General features: G+C 38.5%; 1 non-coding gene across 1 annotated transcript; it reads right to left on the bottom strand.

The window, feature by feature from the left end:
* Nucleotides 1–13,321: 13,321 nt before the first annotated feature.
* On the bottom strand, nucleotides 13,322–13,428 carry LOC145033149 (small nucleolar RNA R71). Its single transcript, XR_013677388.1, has one exon. It is a non-coding gene; the product is annotated as a small nucleolar RNA R71 (small nucleolar RNA).

The raw sequence follows: 13,428 nt of genomic DNA, 5'->3' as shown, positions 1-13,428 counted from the left end.
TTTTCATAAGGTCTAACCTTTATGCCATTCTACCAACCGACAAAATCCTGATGATCCAAAGAATTGGAAACCCAACTTTCCCTCTTCTCCAGGCGAACCCTTTGTGCTGATAGGACATTTGTCCCACAATATCATACAAAAATCAACCCACTAAAACAGGAACATTCATGCCTGGCCCAATCAACCTCAGGATGGAATACCAGGCATACCTACGACGGGTCCAGTCATCCCTATGATGGAATACCCTCGCATCCTACACATGTTTGGCCCAATCAACCCTCGGGTTGGAATACCAAACATATTATGTCCAATAAATCATATGGTTCAGTCATCCTCAGGATAGAATACCCTAGGTTGGAATACCTCTCTGAACATAACTCGGGTCTACTCATAACCGGAGATCCATGGATCTATCCTTGCGTCTCATCCACCATCCTCAGATTCGTCACAACCAAGTGCAACTCCCCCGAATCTTCAACCATACATCCAACCCGAACGCTCTCCTACAACATACATAACCAACATAATCTCTATGCCCATAGCCTATGACTGGAATACCTTTACGTGGTCCTCATCATAGGTCTGGATTGCCTCTGAGCCCGCAACATGAGTCTGGTATGCCCTCCCCGGCCCTCAGCTCATGACTAGAATGCTCCCGATGACCGATCGACACTACTATCGTTACTTCAGTTGCCTAACACTCCGACCCTACAGATATCCACTTTCCTCCGCCACTCGATGGGCCTAATCAATGCTCCTCTCATCAACGAACAACATAGCGATACAAAAACTACTATCACACTTGAATCCCAAGTCATAAACCCACTTTAACTCTTCGTGCTACCATATGATGTTTCTCAAGGGAAGTCGAAACCTCCTTGGTCCCAACTTGTCTGCTCACAAACCGAACATCGGAGACCTCACTGATTACTGAACCAAAACACACACACAAACAGTAGTCCCATGCGTCTTCCTAAAAAGAAACCGACTGGCTGGACTTGCTTCCATGCCCTGCCACCAACTCCTGCCAAGATAATGAACATTAAATGACCCACGTCAGCCTCACATCCTACCTCGTCTTAGTGACCCATCTTCTCCTCACTTCAGACATGCTATGGCTCTATCACAGATGAAACCAACCCAAGACATATCACAATAACTCAACCATCATCAACATACCTACCACTATCGGCGAACCAGTACGACACTCATATCTAACCCATATCACCCCTTCTGGTTGGAATACCAATCATACCTAATCAATTCCATTATCGTGCTGAAATTCTCAGGGATTTTTGGCCTACCGCCTCAACCCTACCGCTCCATTTGAGCCTTCGTGCCTATGACTTACAGTCGGCCCGCACCAGGTATCTTGGCCTACTGCATAGAGCAGGACCACCTCAACCCTATCCAAATTCCATAGACGATCATGAGAAAAAATCTAACCCGGTTCCCAGAACCTGAATGACAGGATATTCCAAGCCCAAGCCTACCTAAGGTTGATGAATACCCAATCGGATCTACTTCCCAGTCCCTAACTGGAGTGTTACCCGATCCAAGAAGATTAATCCTTTTAGGCACTCGGAACTAATGAGACCACCAAGTTCCTCTGTACTCCATCCAATCTATACTAACAACTTCCAATCAAACCCAAAAATACATCGGAGTCCTCAGCCTACTCCAATGACATGCTCAATACTTGGGGACAGACCTGTTGATTGCTATAACATAGCAGCATACTTAATACACGTACATAGATCTATAAGCACATATAAAGTATTCAGTATGATTGGACTGCCTCATCAGGCCTTTGGTCTATCTGGACCACTCTCAGATCCTTCAGCATGTCTGGACCTCCCCTCTAGGCCTTCAACCTATCTGAACCGTTCTAAACTGTTGAGTATCTGCCTGGACCACCCCTCCCGGTGATCCTTCCCATGCAAACTGTTGCCAACCACTTGGGGTTCTGAAATCCTGATCCATTTCGTGGGCTCAAACTCCGGCCTAACCCTAGGCCTCATGTCGATCGTCCACTCTCTCAAAAATCCATGGTCTGCCACATACGCTGAATATCCCATGCACCCGAGCTGAATGCACTACTGAGCCCTGGCAGCTAACAAAACCCTCAATCTATCAATCCAAAAATCCTCAGAGTCGAGCACACCCTGGTTCCCCAACTTCTGCTATCAAGCACCCAAATTTCTATTCTTGACTAGAACTCCAACTTGGTTCCCCAACTTCTGCTATTAAGCACCCAGAAGATGTGTTCTTATGCTGCGGAGTTTTGTCGAACCCCCAATCAACACAACCCTCAAACCAAGAAGCCACTAGGGCCTCCATTCTCCTTGTCGGGTTGTGAAACTTATCCCTGTTTCAAAACCTCTCCCACTTCTGCATCTCGGGGTACACTCCCACACTTAGATTCGAATAAGCCTTCATAATACATGAAAATTAGAGGATTCCTAATCCTTCTCACTTCCCAACGATCGATCTGATGACAACCAACTCTTTCCCACTAGTGCTCCATTACTAGATAGTCCCAATTGATCACACAATTCTAAGAACCAGATGAACACTTCCTGAATCCTAGAGAAATCGACAACCACTAATGCTTGAACGACCCCATACTCATGTCCTGAAGACCAAAAGATAAATGCTCCAACTAATACCTCGGCAACGAACCACTTCCCTTGGCGTTTTCGTCCGTCAATCACGAACGGTTGCTAAGACTATTGAGTCCTGACAATGCTAAATAACCATCCTATGAAAACTTGTCCGCAGACTTCCCACGTAATACCCCTTTTTTTCAAAGGTGTTCCAATAAACTTCCCGCTCTCGGGCTCTAGAATCAGTCTCTTCAGGGTTCGCACCCTGACTCACTTACCAGTTCAAACGTCCACAGCTAAACTGCAGTAGCTGAAATGACCTCTACCCTAAATCAGGATACAACTACTCTGAAGACATAATCTACAATCCCAAAAGTGAAATAGATCGCACAATCAATCCTTACCATCTGATGCAACATCGGCTCCGACCACCTGCTATGAGGAAGTGCTTCTGTGTTGGAGACGGATCTGCGAGGTCACAATCAGAGAGATGCATTAGAGCCGTCCCAGGGACTGTGCCCCAGGAGCGGACTCCGACGATCAAGTTATATCAACTGATAGATCTAAGACGGTGCTCCATAGCTGAAGAGAACCATCTTGGTGTTGGTGGTGGTGTATGGTGGCTGACGGCTACAGGTGGCGGTTGAGCCACCCGGGTGGAGTATAGGGTGGCGGCTGAGCCAAAGGGAAGGATCCCTTCCCATGGAGGAGATACTATTCATTATATAGGGGACAATTAGGTCAAGGGGAGTTAGGTAAGGCCTTGGGCCAGCCCAATTCAGGCCCAGCTAGCAAGGAGCTGGGTGAGGCCACCCGGAGGCGTCGGGAGAGGCTGGCGGGCGCGCAACAGGGCAGGATGGCAAGGGAGCGCCAAGCCAGGGAGCGCCAGGCCAAGCCGGTAGGAGAGTCCCTAGCAGGGCTGGCAAGGGATAGCCAGGTCGGACCGACGGGAGAGTCCCCAGCAAGACTGGCAAAGGAGTCCCCCAACAAGGCTGGCAAGGGAGCGCCAGGCGACGTTGGCATGCAAGAGTTGTCTAGGCCATGCTAATGGACCATACAACATCAAGTCCCCCCAGTCTGATGTTATTGGTACGCGGCCAATGACATCGGACTGGACTAAGTCATATAAACCAACAGGAGAGTCCCCAGTGAGGCTGGCAAGGGAGTCCCCCAGCAAGGCTGGCAAATGAGCGCCAGGCGAGGCTGGCACACCAGAGCTGTCTAGGATATGCTAATGGACCTTACATCTGTTGGGTTATGCGCATTCTAACACTCCTAAGTGTACATGCAACCCTAAATACCTTGGATCTGTGTTTTCTCTATTATACATGCAAATATGAATATCCAAGGTATTATCCTAAACTAGCATACAAAACTATCAATATAACAAGATAGAATACATACCTCTTTGATGGTGCTTGTCTTCATGAAGCTTGAGTGCCTAGTGCCCCAAGTGTGACACCTCAAATGGTTCACAATCATCAAAACACTTAGAATAGCTTAGAGAGAATTCTACACTTCATGAAAATCGGCTAGCCCTTCATTATTCTCACTAGTGGCCGATTTTCCTCAAGAATAAGATGCTTATATAGTTATACAATTAGGGTAAACCCTAATTGTCATGACTTTCCATTTCCTTGGATCCATGGGTTCAAATATACCATGGAGCATCATATGGGTTTTGGCCCAACTAGATAATCCATGGAGCATTAGCCCACTATACAAGTATGGATGATTTACACAATCAACCCATATATTTAATTAGTCTTCTTTTGATCACTCAATTAATGCTAGATTAATTCTTGATCAATACTAATTAAATAATCTCATTATTCTTATTATTAATATACTAGAACTTATAATATATTAATAACCATAAGTGTCTTATTTCTCTCATTATAGTCTATCCAAGTGCATGATGGTATGCAACCCAAATGGACCATGCCGGGTCGGGTCAAGTCTTACCAATTATAGTTATGGACTTAGACATTAATCCAACAGTCTCCCACTTGGATAAGTCTAAAACTATTATTGCGTATGACTTCAGGAACCAACTGGCAATCGTAGCTCTCAAAAGCTTTTGTTGAACTCTGACCTTGTAGATGAACTCTAATCTTGTCAATGACTTGTCCATTAGATAAGGGATCATATATTCCTCCATTCTAGATATTATATGGACTGAGACATGGATTATAATCATTCTCTCTGTCCATTTGTTGTTTCCCGATTTCCGATTTATGACGACTGACTAATTGAACAAATCAAATCAGTCCTGGCTCGGCCGAGCACTTCCATTTGTCATCATCAAATCATCGAGGGGCCCACAGATATCGCTTTTATCCCGAAGGTAAAAGGAATGGATAAACTTCGACTCATATGGCTTGTTCTACTACTTGTTGAATCATACACAAAGACACGTTTAATAACATCGAGTTACCAATGCGTTTCGTGTAATCAATGTACTATCAACTCATAGTAACAACTCATATCTCTAGGTTTGAAGAATATAAGATATTATCATCTCATGATCACTCGTGATAATATCCATGAAGTGATTCCAATGAGCGCGGGTTGAATCCAATACTCAGAACTTATGAGCACTCATGAGTGTTGTAGCCCTTTGTCCAACATCTTAGACCTCTACAAGCCAACCCATGACAGTCTTAATTCATATCTACTTCCAACATATGACCGACTGTGGATGGTTTGAATAACTTAGTCATTCCGGAAGAATAACCTAGTTTATTCGGGAAGTCAAAACATGCAAAGTGAAACACAATAATAATTGAATCCAATATGGTCTCAGAACTTATGAATATAAATAAAACACTTTTTATTTATCACCATATGATTACACATTACTCATTGTATACTGTTTCAGCTATCAACTTTATTCTTGAATTTAAAACAATAGTTGTCCCATGCTCCAAGCATGTACACTATGTTTTTCTAAACACTAGTCATGCCATACACCAAGTATGCATACTATGTTTGTCTATGATCTTTACTTTGTGAACTAGATCAATTGAACATAACTTCAATGATTCTCTTTTTCACACTCCCAAATCCTTACTGTAAATACAAGAATTCCAAATTCATGCCATTTACTGAAATTTGTTAGATTCTAATCTTATATGCATTGATCCTCTTGTAACGATTATGCACAAATTCACAAAGACTTGGGAACAATCATTACAGAGTATTCCAAAGGAGATCAACTCCTTGGAAACATCCTTCTTGCATTAAATTTCCTTAATCTTACACAGATTGAAATTTCTGACTTTGAAACATTTCCAGATTCATTTTGACTATCACTTCTGAACAAGAGTTGCCTCCTTACAGATTATGTCAATATGGTCCTTCCAGAATTATCACTATACTTCCAACTGTCCTTGAGCAACCAATCTTTGATAAACCTTAGATTTTCCTCGACAATTGTTTAATCCTTTTAGTCATATCTAGTTCTAAACCTTTTCCCTTCTTAATGCCCTAGGCATTTGGAAAATTTTAGAAAGGATGAATATAGCACATGTAATCGATCCTATATCCGAAGCATATGGGACACAATTCATGATGTCTCACATAAAGACTAAACCAGTCTTTTGCTATAACATTTCCATTTCTATTTGCCAAGTTCTCATAATTCAAATTATGAAAAGGGATGCCGTAATCATAATCGAATTTTTAGAACGCAAATAATGGACCCATATACAGAATTTCCTTATGTTGAGCCATTCCAACATGAAATTCATATATATCCTTGACTAAATGATTAAAACCTCACGATCTAAGCTTATAGATTTGAGATGAAGTATAATTTCCTCTCCCTTAATTATAGCAAAACAACTCTTTCCCAGTTGAAACTTTTGTTTTCTATAATTAACATTGCTAGCTTGCAATACTTATCGTAATTATCATGCTCCCACTAACATGATGATTATTAGCATAACACTTATGCTCCCACTAGCTTTGACATGTACTTAGAAATCAGCTGGACTTCTAGAAATCAATACTTTATTGACTTACCAAAGTTCAGATTTCTGATACTAGATTGTTTTGATAAGACTTTATCAAAAACATACACCTTCCCTTAGATAGCACACTTGTGTGTCTAAACAATTATGAAGAGGGATGCCGTAATGATAATGGTTAGACCTTTTTGCTACTTCTCACAAGTCCAGGTTAGTGTGCCGGTAAACCACACACGCTCCACTAACGACTTTGAGAATGCAAAATATCACATTTGCTATCTAGCTAAATTCTACTTAGTGAAAGTGTTTCCTCACCATCATTTTCATGAATCGGAGAGAAACTTTATGACACTTAGATTTGATGGTGTATGTGTTCTTATCCTTGTGAATTGTCAAAACCATAGTCACAAGACAAGGATAATGACAAATCCAAACTCATATGGACTGAACTCAATCTTAATTTCTTGCCACCTGGTAGCTCAAGGGCCTACCATTGCTTCCAAGTTGTTGTGCAACACATTGAGAACTCTAAGAACTCATATGCAAAGCCAACTTTAACTGGAATGGGCACAGAATATGTCAACACGATAGGTTATAAACCTTAAGTCGTGTGCTAGTGAAGAACTTTAGGTTTCATTCTTGATTAGTTCTTGAGACTTTCAAGACCTTTAAGACTCCCACTGTCCTCTTGACCTATAAGACTCCCTTGTCAAACATCCAAGAGATAGTGCGGATTCTAATCAAGACAAACACTTCACATAATTAGCCTTAGTTGGTCTTTGTTTTATCCAAAACATCACAACTTACTAATTTCAAATGTACAAGAGTAGGAAACTTTTACTCTTACATTTGACACGTGTTTTAAACCTTCTTAAAGACATGTCACTCAAGTTACAATCTTGGAGTATGACTCTAAGACTTGTATCGGAACGAAGTATGACTCATCTTCTTGATTTAACCATTTCAACAATTCAATATCCCTTCTTCTTAGTCATAAGAATGAACTAAGACTTCCTTAGAGAACTAATTTTGATATGGTTTCTTAATCATTAAGATGATCACAAAACTGATACTAAAGTACTCTCCCATCTTTTCAGATTTGAGAAACTTTTATCCTTCTGCCTAATTTGATTCTTCTTATTCGCTCTGCCTTACATTGGAACCTTTTCCAATGTCTCAGAGTTACACTTAAGCTTGTAAGTATAATCATATTTACTGAGCTTTAGTAAACTATGACGAATAGCCTTATATCTTTTGTGGTGGACTTAATCAGTGCACATGACTATGTACTCGATCCCTTAGTCCATTACTTGACTCACACATCCATGTGAACAAGTAATTAGTCTTAATTTTTCCAATACTTGAAAGTTCTCATTCATCATGCTATACAACTTGCATGATTCCAAGTTCCGGTCCACTTGAGACTTGGGTGATGAGAATCTTTCCTTATTTGGTAAATTTAGACATTACCACAAATGAAAGAATCAATTTCATATTTCCACTCTTGCTATTAATGGAATTATATAAGCAACAATTTTTCCTCAAATGCCATTGTAAGGATACTTTAAAATAACTAAAATCAAAAAATTTCTTTTATTTTAAAACTATGCGGAAAAACTTATCCTTACAATCCATATGAAAACTTTTTGTTATCTATTCCTAAGCAATATCCCATAACTCCTAAGAAGTAGCTCAAGAATCCGATCTTCAAACTACGCGTTAGAAATCCATCTACGCGATCAGATTCAGCATATTCTTTCTTTAAGTTTCTTCACTTTTCTTTGATTCTTAAAACATCACCATGTGACCCAGTCACATCATGCATCAAGAATCTCATAATAGAAACTTAATAGAGTTAGATAGTGGACTTTACCTGAAGTAGAGTCAAACTTATTGACTTTAACATCCTTAGGTAAGTTTGGTAGCTTCGCAACTAATGGCCCTTACTTTGGCAATATAAACATATGGACCCTTTGATAATGGTACACGGGACTATCACAGACTTAGCTTTTCTCTTTACCATTTGTTCAACCGAGTTGACTATGGCCGATCCCTTTCCATTGGGAAGAGAATGCTTTTTCTGTATTTCCAGTGTCACCATTGTCAATGTCCATAAAGTTTCAGGAAGTTGATCTTAACAATAGATAAGATCATTAAGGGTCTTGTCATAGTCTGTATCATAGGTGTCCCAAAGGAACTCACTATGTGACTTAGAAAGTGATTGAACCACCAACTTTCTCAAGACTTTGACACCCAACTCTCCCGGCTTGTCAATATGTGACTACATCTCCAAGATGTGATCACACCTAGATCTTGCCTTGCCAATAGGGCTTGAGTGACCTTAAACTTTTCAAGAACTTGTGGGGTAGGGAGAATAATTGGAGGAGGTGAAAGAAGTATGATTTCCATTGGAACATCATCTTCATTTAGGAAAGCTAGTTTCAAGAGATTTGGGAAGATCATAAATGTCTAAACCAGACATGTTATGGGAGATATTCAAGATAGTTGATCTTAAAGTCCTTAATATGACACCCAATATGAAATATTAAGGCTAGGACCCAACAAACTATTTTATAACTTAGAAGAGGTATGCCGTAATCCAAGCTATAAAACAATTTGAAGGTAGGTGAATGACGATTCACCAATTTCCACCAAGATAAACGAAATGTATTATTAGGTTTTAATTGGATTTGAAACTCCTAGATCTTTTGAGATTCATTGAACTGTTCAATGGCATGTTTCAATCTCGAGTGTGCCCTTCAGGTTTTGTGACTGGGATGCCGAGGATCACAAAACAAGGTGTGAAGTAACCATGCAAATTACTTGGTACCCTTAAGTGTTTATCCCTCAATCGATGTGCCGGTTAACCACACACGCTCCATCGATACTATGATAAACATTAAGTTACCCTTTGCCTACCTTGTTAAATACGAGTTAGTGTGCCGGTTAACCACACACGCTCTACTAACCGACTTAAACAAAGTGCAAAGTGTAGTTTCATGGATTAGCACCTTCTTCACATTTTCCTAAGTAACTAAGATTGGGTATTTTTAAGAGTTTAGTTACTTAGTATTTATCATTAATACTTTTAATGAAAGGAGAATTATAGTCCTATCAAACCCATTCGGCTAACGACCCTCCACCGGTCAAGCAAGCGGTGGGTGAGAGTGGACACCCATTAAGTTGCCATTTTATAGGCAACAACCTTATACCCACCTTATAGACCGGCTTCGTGAATGAGGCGTACTAGCGGTAAGACCGACTTTACTCTTATACATATATATATATATATATATATATATATATATATATATATATATATATATGTATATATATATATATATATTATTAACTTATAATATTATAAAGTATAAGGGTTGAATTTTAACTTTTAAAATTCTAAGGGCTAACTTGGAATTAAAGTATTCATTAGAGAAAACTTTACAAATTCCAAAACCTGAGGGCAAGTTTTGAAACTATTCAAAACTAATTAATTCCATAACTTATGTGTTTAAAGTAGTTTTAATCCAAAAACTCTTCAAGTTCCATAACTTATGGAAGACTTTAAACTAATAAAAGAATTAACTTTTTCTTTATTTTTATAACTTATGGAATTAATTAAGGTTACATTATTTATATATATATATATATATATATATATATATATATATATATTTATTTAATGAAGAGACTCTTGGTCCTCCATAACTTGAGGACAAATTATGGAGTCATAACTCCAATTAATTAGAACTAGACTCTTCATTTTGTAACCTTTGCCAATTTTATGAGTTTTATGAGACTTAAATGTGACTTTTCATATAACTTGAGGACAAGTTACAAAAACACATCTTAGAATCAACTCTTAGATTAATTTGGATTGAAAACAACTTTTTCACTCAACTTTTCTATTAATCTAAGCAACTCATAAGAACAAGATAATTCAAATCAAACTTTTTCATGTAATTAGTCTAACCTTTAAACTAATACAAAACATGAATCTATTGACAATTATCTTTGAAAATGGATTAGCATGAACATTACCACATTAAAAAACAAGTTTATAAGTTCAAAAACAACTTAGGGTAATGTTCCTAGTCCATTTCTAGCCAAAAAACTCGAAAATATGCTGTCTGGGGTCCAACTCGTCGAGTGCATGAACACAACTCGGCGAGTTGGATGCATTTTGCCTTGGACTCATCGAGTCCCTTCATGGACTCGGCGAGTCTGCTGGGTAGACAGCAACAAAACTCGATTTTTCAGCTTCTAAAATATAACAAGAAAACAAGCCTAGGCTCTGATACCACTGTTGGGTTATGCGCATTCTAACACTCCTAAGTGTACATGCAACCCTAAATACCTTGGATCTGTGGTTTCTCTATTATACATGCAAATATGAATATCCAAGGTATTATCCTAAACTAGCATACAAAACTATCAATATAACAAGATAGAATACATACCTCTTTGATGGTGCTTGTCTTCATGAAGCTTGAGTGCCTAGTGCCCCAAGTGTGACACCTCAAATGGTTCACAATCATCAAAACACTTAGAATAGCTTAGAGAGAATTCTACACTTCATGAAAATCGGCTAGCCCTTCATTATTCTCACTAGTGGCTGATTTTCCTCAAGAATAAGATGCTTATATAGTTATACAATTAGGGTAAACCCTAATTGTCATGACTTTCCATTTCCTTGGATCCATGGGTTCAAATATACCATGGAGCATCCATGGAGCATCATATGGGTTTTGGCCCAACTAGATAATCCATGGAGCATTAGCCCACTATACAAGTATGGATGATTTACACAATCAACCCATATATTTAATTAGTCTTCTTTTGATCACTCAATTAATGCTAGATTAATTCTTGATCAATACTAATTAAATAATCTCATTATTCTTATTATTAATATACTAGAACTTATAATATATTAATAACCATAAGTGTCTTATTTCTCTCATTATAGTCTATCCAAGTGCATGATGGTATGCAACCCAAATGGACCATGCCGGGTCGGGTCAAGTCTTACCAATTATAGTTATGGACTTAGACATTAATCCAACAACATCATCATTAACCATAACTATTTTCTATTAATTAGTAAGTAAATAAGCTGCATGAACATCTCTTAATTGCTTACCTCATATGATTTATGTGAAAACATTGTTATATGCCTAGGAATAGTGAATCTAAAACTAGGATTAACTAGAGAAAGGGTAAATTAACGTGTGAGCTTGTGTGATAACCCATCAACAAGAGGTTAATTGAATTATTAGTTTGATTAGCTAATTACAAGACTTGATTAACCTGAATAAATAAACTAGGGAATTATTAGTTTAATCACTTGATCACTGTGTAAATTAATTTATTTTCTAAGGATTGGTAATAGCAAATATGAATCTAATCACCTTAGTCGGTAACCAATAATAATTAATTCGTTGCATTGCCATAAAATCAACTGTACGAGTAAATGAATCGAACCTAAACATAAACCTTTTTATTACTGAATTTAGTTGGTTTTTAATTGTTTTTTAGCTATTAGCTATTTAAACTGCATGTTAGTTAGTGTGTTAAAGTTTCTAGTCTTGCAAAACTAGAGATAACCTTTTACTTAATTTACTTGTTTAGTTAATTCTAGTTATTAGTTTAATTTCCATTCCTTGAGTTCGATACCTTACTTATTCAACCATATCACTAATAGACAGGTTCAGTGGCTTTGTGTGTTTAAATTTTGTCTTAAAAGTAGGACTAAAAATCGTGCATTTTTATACACATCAAGTTTTTGGCGCCGTTGTCGGGGAATGGTTCAATAATTAATTCTAATATCTAGTATTATCGATCCTTTGTGTGAGATTTATCTTGCACAAAGTTACTGCTTTAGTAATTTAGTTATGAGGTTAAGTTCTAACTTTATCTATTTTTTTTTAGAATTTCTGTTAAAATTTTTTGTTTTAGCCTTGAACTCGTCGAGTGCAATCAAAGCTACTCGGCGGGTCCACAGCTGAATTTCAATTTCATTTTTATTTTATCTTTTGTTCTTTTTATGTCTGTTTCTTGTTTTGATTTCAGGTTTTACATGACTCGAGGATGCAACACACCCCTAGTTCCTCCATACGAAGATCCAAAATCCGCTCTTAGAAAAAACAAAGACAAGGTCGTTGAAGACACTAACCCGTCAAGGAAATCACCTTTCAAAGACCTTAAGTCAGTCATTGGGAAGAAGATGAGCAAGAAAACAGGAGAAACCAGCAGTCAAAAGAGCGAGGAAAGCAAGCTAGAACACTTTGAAGGAAATCCAATCCCGAAAGTAACCAATTCCGATTTCAAATCTGAAGAAGAAAGCAACTTTGAAGTTGAACCAGAAAACATCATGGCTAATATCGATGAAGTTCCCATGCGAGAATGGAAGAAAAGAATATGTGACGATACTGGCACAGGACTCATGCAACCCGTAATTCCTACAACTACCACCTTTGAACTTAAAGGCCACATACTTGCTCAACTTAAGGAGATCCCATTCTACGGGAAAGATCATGAAGACGCATACAAGCATCTAGACGAGGTCAACAACGTAGCCGACTACTTCAATGTTCCTAATGTAGTTCTACTTCGTATGCTACCAGTCACATTTAAGGGGGCCACGAAAGATTGACTGAAATCACTCCTCCAGGGTCCATCACTACTTAAGCTAAAATGAAAGAAGAATTCATAGACCAATTTTTCCCTCCCTCAATGATATCCAAGTTCAAGAAAGCCATAGCCAATTTTGAACAACAAGCTGGAGAGTCACTTTATAAGGCATGGGAGAGATACAAGGGCCTACTAAGGAACTGCCCTCATCATGAACT

The sequence above is a fragment of the Lactuca saligna genome, chromosome 2 (assembly GCF_052625555.1).
Source record: "Lactuca saligna cultivar CGN05327 chromosome 2, ASM5262555v1, whole genome shotgun sequence".
NCBI lineage: Eukaryota > Viridiplantae > Streptophyta > Magnoliopsida > Asterales > Asteraceae > Lactuca > Lactuca saligna.
This window is presented reverse-complemented; position numbering and strand designations above follow the sequence as displayed.